Source organism: Leuciscus leuciscus (genome assembly GCF_965113295.1).
Source record: "Leuciscus leuciscus genome assembly, chromosome: 4".
NCBI lineage: Eukaryota > Metazoa > Chordata > Actinopteri > Cypriniformes > Leuciscidae > Leuciscus > Leuciscus leuciscus.
The window spans coordinates 22917741-22927550 of record NC_138728.1 but is presented as its reverse complement, the minus strand read 5'-3'; the positions used below and the strand labels follow the sequence as shown (position 1 = coordinate 22927550).

The 9810-nt window shown below is 41.7% G+C and overlaps 1 long non-coding RNA gene across 1 annotated transcript; it reads right to left on the bottom strand.

Annotated features, from left to right (window-relative positions):
- Positions 1 to 8539: 8539 nt before the first annotated feature.
- On the bottom strand, positions 8540 to 9496 carry LOC309496517. The gene is made up of 3 exons (XR_014205146.1): positions 9348 to 9496; positions 8797 to 8999; positions 8540 to 8627 (listed from the first exon to the last, which is right to left on the bottom strand). It is a non-coding gene; the product is annotated as an uncharacterized lncRNA (long non-coding RNA).
- Between the last annotated feature and the right edge of the window lie 314 nt (positions 9497 to 9810).

Here is a 9810-nt window from a genome sequence, read left to right as displayed (position 1 = left end):
AGGTACTGAATACTGTTGCTCCGTAGACAGACTCCAAGATCTCTTGTATCTGAGGCATGGGAAAACCATCCAGTGGGGTTTTGGCATTCAGTGCTCGAAAATCCACACAGAAACGTATACCCCCATCCTTCTTGGGCACTAGCACTACTGGAGCTGCCCATGGGGAGACAGATGGTCGTATTATACCTTTATTCAGCATGGCTTTGACTTCCTCATCAATGAAGTTTTGCTTATTGATTGGAACGGGATATGCTCTTTTCCGTATTGGAACGGGGTCATTAGTTATAATCTGGTGCTTAATGATAGAAGTTTTACCTAATGTATCTGTACAGACAGTCGGCCAATTAAACAGCAACCCCTCTAAACGCCTCTTCTCTGTACGGGAGGCATCCGCAAGACCCACCAAATCCTTGATGGCAGCTGTGGTATCACTAGATACTTGCACTATCGGCAGTGCACAGTGTATGTTAACTGATGGTGGTTGGTCATAACAAGAGAAAGGATGTACTGTTTCTTTCTCTCCAGGCAATGAATATGTGGAGGAGTCAAAATCCAACTTGACTCTGCATGTTATCAGGAACTCAAGGCCTAATATGAGCTGAAAGGCTAAGTCCTCATCTCTCATGATGAATAGTCGCAACGGGTTTGTGCATCCTTGCAGGGCACACTCCCAAGTAACTTCACCCAATGCCCTCTGGATATGGCCATTGGCAAGGGTAAATGTCTGTCCCCGACTGGACTGCCAAGACTCCGTCTCATCCTTCCATCTCCTCCACAATGACTCCTGGATTAATGAGTAGGAGCTGCCTGTATCCAGGATGGCTTCACACGGTTGGCTACGCAAAGTTATAGTCAAGGTTAGAAGCTTGACATTACCTCTGGTCACTAATGCCATGCTGTGACTTCCAGGCTTACCTCTGCTGTGTACTTATCTTGGCCTCCTCTTCTGGAAGACTGTTCAGCCTGACGTTGCTTCCAGAAGGCCCTCTCCTCAGCAATGTCCCGCTCTACCAAAGCTCCTGTGCGCACCAAGTCATCAAAGGTAGTCACTGTTCCTCTCAAAATACTAGCAATACGGGGATTACAGTTTCTTAAGGCAGCCTGTAGAATCTCTCTCTCAGACATCGTTGGTTTCAGTCTAAGGCATAAGGCTCGATACTGGAAAGCGAATGTTCGAAGATCCTCATCAATCCCTTGTTTTCTCTCTCTTATCCTCCTTTCCGCTTCAACCTCATGATCATCGGGTAAAAAGGACCGCAAAAAGGCAGTTTTGAACTGACTCCATGTTTTAACTTGTGCTTTTTCAGCCACCCACCAATCCTTGGCGGTATGTGTCAGTACCGATGGCAGAGTTGCTAATATTTCAGCGTCACTCATGGGTCGGACAGCTAGATACTCTGCACATTTTTCCAGATAAGCTATCGGGTCTTCAGCTCCTGTGCTCCCAAACTTAGGGAATTCGATTTTAACGGCCATTCTATAAGGCAGCTGGTGTAGCATGGGAGTTGACTGTACATCTGGTGCTGAGGTGGTAGTTGGTGTGGAAGTAGCTCCAGGTGTAAGACAAAGCAAAGATTTAAGATAGTTATCTCTTCTTTTCATGCAATCCATCACAGCTTTACCCATCTCTTGTAGCTGGTTTTCTAGGGTTTTCTTCAGGCGGCCACTCTTTTCTTCTACTGAATCAACAAGCTCTTCCTCCAACTTCTTCAAACTTTGGTTAAGTGATGATTGAGTGGTCATTAGATTTATCAAGTCTGGCATCAGCCCCTCTATAGCAATCAAACGACGGTCATATTGCTGAAGATAATTCTGAACACGTTCTATACTCTCTTTCTCCATCTTCTCCATTCTGATTTCCAGTTGTCTCACCTTTGTCGCAATAGTAAGACTGATCAGACATCCTCCTCTTCAGGTGGTGGTGGAGGGGGTAGATAACTTGAGTCATTGTCTTCTTCTGGAACAGCCACTCCTCCTTCTGACTCTAAATACAAGCTGTCAAATGAACATATCAGCTCTCGAACTGGTTCACGTCGGGTTAAAAAAGGTTCAGAAGTATAGTCTGGATCCATTTTGGGACTAGACTCAACGTTGTCTCATGCCAGAGCCTCAGCCAAGTATTAAACCCAAATATGAGGAAGTTATCGGTCACAACCCGTTCATATATTCTTAAATAATTGCAACCAAGCACTTGGGTAAACACAAATGGGGGAAAAATAAGCTTATCTAAAGACAGCATATGTTTCAAAAAAGCATACTCTCATTTCAATCTTGAGGAAAATTGTTGGGATGGTGATTAAGGTCCCTGTTCGGGCGCCAAAATATGTAACACTAAAGTCAAGGGTCACATAAATAAATGAGGAGGGATCAATCACCATTTACCAACAGTTATATTTCCCTTAAGTACTGTATACATTTTTAGATCATACAAAATGTCTTGACAAAATTACATGAGGCAGAGCATTTGGAAGTAAAATCTTATAAATGTACACCCAATATTAAAGTCCAGAGTTACCACAAATGTCCTTGGTCCATCACACCATTGTAGATGTTTAAGATGTTAAAATAACATCATCCACATTTGTTCAATCAAGGGTTAATCCAAGGAAAAAGTGTCTCTTCGTTCAGGAGTTCGGATATACTTCCACGTTGAAGACAATAACACAAAGAACTTGAACCAGTTGAGAAGCCCTCAATATCAAGCAGATACCAAAACCCTATTGAGATATTGAACACAGATGTTCCTCAACAGGGTTTTCCAAACGAAAGCATGGAAAAAGCATGTGCTCTCAGCTAACAGGTATACCTAACTCACACTTCCCTCTTCCTTTAACTATCTGGCCTGGAGAGATCTCCCAGATAATGGCTCCCTATTGCCCTCTAATGGCAGGGAGTGAAATTACAACTTGCATTCAACATAGGAGACAGGTAACAGTTTACTAGAACTGTTACAAAGTGATAATAGGAAATGACCGTAAAAGATTGTTTAGGCTTTACAACAGCTCTAGGATAAAGTTATTGTCCAGCTAAAGTTAGTTTTGAGTGATTGATTCACTTCCGAAGATCATTAGTTATTAACTTAGGGGCCGCTAACACAACACTGTTCTAACAGGAAAACCCTTAACACGCTCCAGCCGCCCATCCGCACAAAACAGTGCCTGGTGTCTCGAGAACGCACTCCCTGAAATAGGTTAGAAGGTGCAAACGATTATCCGTTATCTCTGCGCAAACCTCAAAAATGCAAACATGCGAAAACGCAGACGTTGCGCAGATGCGCATTACGTGTTCAGTCCAAAGGTATGCGTGTTTGAATATATATGTGCGCAGGCGTGTAGTCCTTCTTTACAAATCAACCCTCAATAAACTACTTTTTTTTCCGCATCTGCGTAGCCACGCAAACCGGAATTATCCTGACAATATTTTATCTATACTGAGGTAAAGGGAAGGGAAGGAGGCCTTCACAGGGGAGGGACTGGTTGACACTTCAGGACTGTGCTGTCGTCGTGTCCAGGTGCAGGTCCTTCATCAGATCTGGATACGTCCTGGATCCGGCGGACTGCGGTAAACCTCCCATAAGCAGAGAGACTAATATTAGCGTAGACGCCATCCTTCTTATGATGTAACAAGTACATCAGGATTTATGGGGAGTGTTCCCGGTTCCGGCTGACCTAATCTATGCAGCCTAACATTGAATTATAGAAGTCTATAATGTGTTATGTGTATGCTTGGCCAAAGAGATGTGTTTTTAGTATAGATTTGTGTGTCTGCTATGTTAGGAAGATTGTTCCAAAGTTTTGGTGCTAAATGGGAAAAGGATCTACCGCCAGCAGTCGATTTTGATTTTCTAGGTGTAATCAACTGGCCGGAATTTTGAGATCACAATAGACATGAAGGACTATAATGCGTTAAGAGCTCGCTCAAGTACTGGGGAGCTAAACCATTTAGTGCTTTGTAAGTAATCAGCAATATTTAAAAATGTATACGATGTTTAATAGGGAGCCAATGCAGTGTTGACAGAACAGGGCTAATATGGTCATACTTCCTGGTTCTGGTAAGAACTCTAGCTGCTGCATTTTGGTCCAGCTGTACTGGACCATACTGAACTTTTGATCGATAAGACATCTCTTAATTTACTGCTACAAACTGATAACGGTCAGATAAGCATGATTTAAACCATGCTAATGCATTTCCACTAATGCCAACATAATTTTCGAGCCTATTTAAAAGAATGTTGTGGTCGATAGTGTCAAATGCAGCACGAAGATCGAGTAACACTACTAGAGAGGTACAACCACTGTAATGTATTTGAGTTGTTACAATACCTGAGGGCCACTAGAGGGCACCCCCGTGCTGTTGTTTGTTGTTGTTGCAGTGTGCCGAATAAATCAGTCGAAACAGTGCAGTCAGATCTCCGGTTTCCCTCGTGTGTATTCTGAAACACAAATAGAATAATATATGTTATTATAGCATATTGATGCATACATAACACAAATTGGCGACGAGAATAAAGTTCCCACTGCAAATATCGAGTCATCGGCCGAGTAAAAAAAAAAAAAAAGGATGGCTACTACGATCATCGGACAGATCGAGGCATTCGACGAGGCAAGAGAACAATGGCCTACGTATGTTGAACGTTTTGAACACTTTGTGGAGGCAAATGACATTAGTGAAGAGAAAAGAGTGTCAGTTTTTCTCAGTGTAATGGGGGCATCGACTTATGGACTGTTGCGTAGTCTAATTGCACCAGTTAAGCCCGGGACGATGGAATGAGGAGATTGTGAACACACTTCAAGCACATTTTACCCCCAGGCCCACACTTCAAGCACATTTTACCCCCAGGCCCATTGTGATTGCAGAGAGGTTCAAATTTCACAAACAAAATCAAGCAGAAGGGGAAAGTGTCGCACAATATGTGGCGGTGTTAAAGAAACTGGCGGAGCACTGTGAGTTTGGCGACAATCTAAATGACGCACTGCGAGACCGATTCGTGTGTGGGCTGAGTAGCGAATCAGTTCAAAGGAAGCTATTAACTGAATCGGAGCTCACGTATAAAAAGGCTGTGGATATAGCGATGTCAATGGAGGCTGTATCTAGAGAATCACAGCACTTGAGCAACTCATTGAAGGTAAATGCCATGTCTCTGTCGTCAGAATCGTCAAGGCAAAAATTTTATAGATGTGGAAAGCCCAACCATATCCAAAATGAGTGCTTTTACAAAGATCAAGTGTGTCACAAGTGTGGGAAGAAAGGCCACATTGCACGAATGTGTAAAGGTAATAAGACAGAGGAGAAAACATTTAAAGCTACAGTAAAGGGAAAAAGTGCAAAATGGAAGGGACAGACAAAGAAAAGACCAATTCACAGAGTGGATGCTAATATGGAAAAGAGTGAGGAAGAGACAAATTCGGACAAGGATACCGAACTGACTTTACACAAAGTAACAGCAACATCGCAAAATTCTCCACAGGTGAACAAAATGAAAAGTGAAACTGAGTTAGTGTCATCTGTAATAAAAGTGCAACCAAAAATTTAAGGATTGCCAGTCGATATGGAAGTGGATACTGGAGCGGCGGTCTCTATTATCTCAAGTGAACTGTACAGAGATAAACTGAGTCATGTTCGATTACGCCAGACGAACGTTGTCCTCAAGACGTATACAGGCGAGGTCATCCCACCAGAAGGCGTCATCAAAGTGCGTGTCAAGCTAAACAGACAAAACGTACGTTTACCTTTGTATGTTGTTGCAGGAAATGCAGCTCCTCTGTTGGGACGAGAATGGCTTCGCAGAATCCGTCTAGATTGGCATGAGATAAGAACTGTAAGAGCAGTGAATCAAGTTAACCCCTTAACTGTCACCGTCCCGTATACGGGACGCCTACGTTTACGTCACTATATTACAATTAAATCCTAATTTAATCATGACAAACTATATATTGTTGGAAAGGTCTAAGACTCCTTAATAGATATTTCAGCACTGTTTTTTGTTCCAATTTATGCAGGAACAGTAATAGATGAATTTATGACAAGAGTGCACCTCAAAAAAATCGACATCATAACTGGAGTTCTGGCGTTTGTCACAAAAAGTCGACGCACACACTTTTAATAATTGAAACTTTGGTTTTCATGCTAAAAGTTCATAATAAAACATTCAATCTAGTATTTGTCAATAAAAAAATATAAAATAATATTATTTTCTAAAAATTATGACATATATATTATCCTCTAAAATATTATATTATATTTTTTTATCGCCTTTTTTTATTACATTACATATTTTAGTAGTTATCATAAATTAGGTATCATTTGAAAGCTTACGATCTCAGAATTCATCCTGTGAAAACTGTTTTGAAATTGGACATTGTGTTACCATAGAAACGGTACTATAAATTATTTTACCAGGCTCCTCCCCTTTTGGGCATCATTATGTTTCATAATTTATGATAAAAATATTTCCTAATCTTGACAAAACACATATTGTCAGAAAGGTCTGAGTCTCAAGGTTCCATATTATGTGACAGAAGTGATATTTGGACAGAAATGTATTAATTTGTTATGTTAGAATGCATACAGTTAAATTCAATGGAATTCAATGACACCCGGTGGCTATTTTTGGTAATACGCCTAAACAAAATCTCATGGGAACTTACATTTTTGTGATATCAACTTCAAATTTGGAACACAACTTGGTTAGATATATGGCTTTCATTTTATAGTATTTTTTTTGTAAAACATATTTTGTAAAATATATATTTTATATAAAATAAAAATATTAAATAAATTATATTTGATTTAATGTAAATTTAAACTTCCATAACTTTTTCATTCTTTAATTTTTTGAAGTGCTTTCACTTCAGCAATAATCTGCTATTTTTCCCCTTTAAAACAAGACCAAACTTAGGTCTATACTCCAAAGCATTCTTGAATTACAACCATTTAAGCTTGAATAGTGCATTTTAATGTACATTTTCAAAAAGGGGGGTGAAGGAACATTTGAAAGTCTTCTAAAAAGGTATGCCAAAGTATTCAAAGAAGATTTAGGGACATTCAATGAGTATACAGCGACCTTGAGTCTAAAACCGGGAACCCAACCAAGATTCTTCCAAGCTCGGGTGGTACCGTACGCCATCAGACCCAAGGTGGAAGAAGAAATTGATCGCTTACTGAAGGAAGGAATCATTTCACCTGTGCGATTCAGTGAATGGGCAACCCCGATCGTACCTGTAATAAAAAAAGGTGGCAATGTTAGGATCTGTGGTGATTTCAAGATAACCGTGAATCCAGCTCTGTGTGCAGAACATTATCCATTACCCCGGATTGAAGATCTGTTCGCTTCACTGGCTGGAGGACAAAGATTTAGCAAACTAGACCTTTCACATGCCTACCTACAGATTCCTGTGCATGAAGATTCACGTAAATATCTCACCATCACGACCCACAAGGGGATGTTTGTGTACAACAGATTACCCTTCGGTATCACTTCAGCTCCATCGATATTTCAACGAGTCATGGAGCAAGTGCTACAAGGGCTACCGGGTGTACATTGTTTTTTGGATGATATCCTGATCACAGGAAAAGATAATGCTCATCACTTAGCTAACCTGGAAGCTGTGTTAAGTCGGCTGGAGAAATGCGGACTTCGTGTGAAAAGAGAGAAGAGTGAGTTTTTCAAAACTTCAGTGGAGTATTTGGGACACGTGATCGACACATCAGGACTTCACAAGTCTCCAGACAAACTGCGCGCCATCGCCGAAGCACCAGCTCCTGTTAATGTTAACCAACTACGATCTTTTTTGGGACTGGTTAATTATTATGCAAGATTTGTGCCAAATATGGCCACAGTTCTTCACCCCCTGAATGCAATGTTACACAAGGAAGTAAAATGGATGTGGTCGCCAGAGTGTGAGAAAGCGTTCCAAGATGCTAAAAATCAGCTGTTAACACCCAGTGTACTCACACATTATGATCCAAGACTCCCAGTTCGTTTAGCCTGTGATGCTTCACCATACGGGGTGGGAGCCGTACTTTCCCACATGATGCCGGATGGGCGGGAAAGGCCCATAGCCTTCGCGTCCCGAACTCTGAGTAAACCTGAGCAAAACTATGCGCAGCTAGAACGTGAAGCGCTAGGAATCATCTTTGGAGTAAGGAAGTTTCATACTTACCTATATGGACGTCACTTCACATTATTAACAGACCATCGTCCGCTTACTACCATACTCCATCCGAACAAAGCAACTCCATCCATGGCTGCTGCAAGACTTCAGAGGTGGGCTCTTCTGCTAGCTGCACACAACTACACCATTCAAAATAGAAGTGCTAATGACCATGGGAATGCTGATGGGTTATCGAGATTGCCACTGCCGGTACAGCACAGAGACAAGAAAGATGCAGTGGACACTTACCTCATAAATAAAATGGATGCACTTCCAGTGTGTAGCAGCGACATCAGTAAAGGAACCAGAGCAGATCCGATCCTCTGTCGGGTGAAAGAGATGGTATCCACTGGATCATTTCCATCAACAAAAGATTCAGAAAATGCACTGAGGCCATACCTCACAAGAAAGGAGGAACTCTCACTGATGCAGGACTGTCTGATGTGGGGACAGCGAGTTATCGTTCCATCAAATCTGAGACAACGAGTGTTAGAGGATTTACACACAGGACATCCAGGTGTAGTAAAAATGAAAGCTCTAGCACGTAGCTACATCTGGTGGCCAAATATTGACTCACAAATTGAAGAGAAATCAAAGACATGCATGTCCTGTCAACAAAATCAAAAATCTCCGTGTCTCTCACCTCTACATCCCTGGGCATGGCCAGAAGCTCCTTGGCAGCGAATTCACATCAATTTTGCTGGCCCATTTGAAGGGCGAATGTTTCTGGTAGTTGTGGACGCACACTCAAAATGGCCAGAGGTTCATGTGATGGATTCGACAACTTCCTCCAAGACAATTCAAGTGCTGCGTGGTCTATTTAGTCGCTACGGTATACCTGAAACACTAGTTAGCGACAATGGCCCACAATTTACTTCAGAGGAGTTTGGATGTTTTCTGAAATCAAATGGTGTTAAACACGTCCGCTCTGCACCATTCCACCCAGCCACCAACGGGCTAGCTGAGCGTTTCGTGCAGACTTTTAAACACTCACTTAAAGCATCTAAAGAACCAGTACCATTACAGCAGAGATTAGACTCTTTCTTGTTACAGTACAGGAATACACCACATAGCACAACAAAAGAAGTGCCTGCTATGTTATTCTTGCATCGCAGATTGAGGACACGGCTGGATCTACTGAAACCAAGTGTGAAAATGACTGTGGAGCAAGCACAAAAAGTACAATGTTCTCACCGTGCCCTCCATGCCAAACACAGAGACTTCAATGTGGGTGACTCAGTGCTGGTCAGAGATTATCGACGGGGAGAGGAGAAGTGGAAAACCGGTACGGTTTCTTCTCAGTCAGGACCAGTGTCGTACACCGTTCAGGTGGACAGTTCACGAAGCTGGAAAAGACATGCAGATTAAATATGTTAGACTGTCATCCAGAAATTACAAAGAGCACAGAACATTTGTCAGCTGAAAATAGTACATCACCAACACTGGATGTTAAGGGGCAAGAATTGTCTTTAACAGCTAATGATACTGAACCAAATGTTCCAGATCAACATGTAACCAAGCTTGTTGAGCCAGTTACTGTTTCTTCCCCAAATGTGAGAAGATTTCCCGTTAGAACCCGTAAACCACCTAACAGACTTGATCTGTAAAATGTGTAAATGTTCTATACACAGTTGTATTATGTTAAAAGTGTTACATA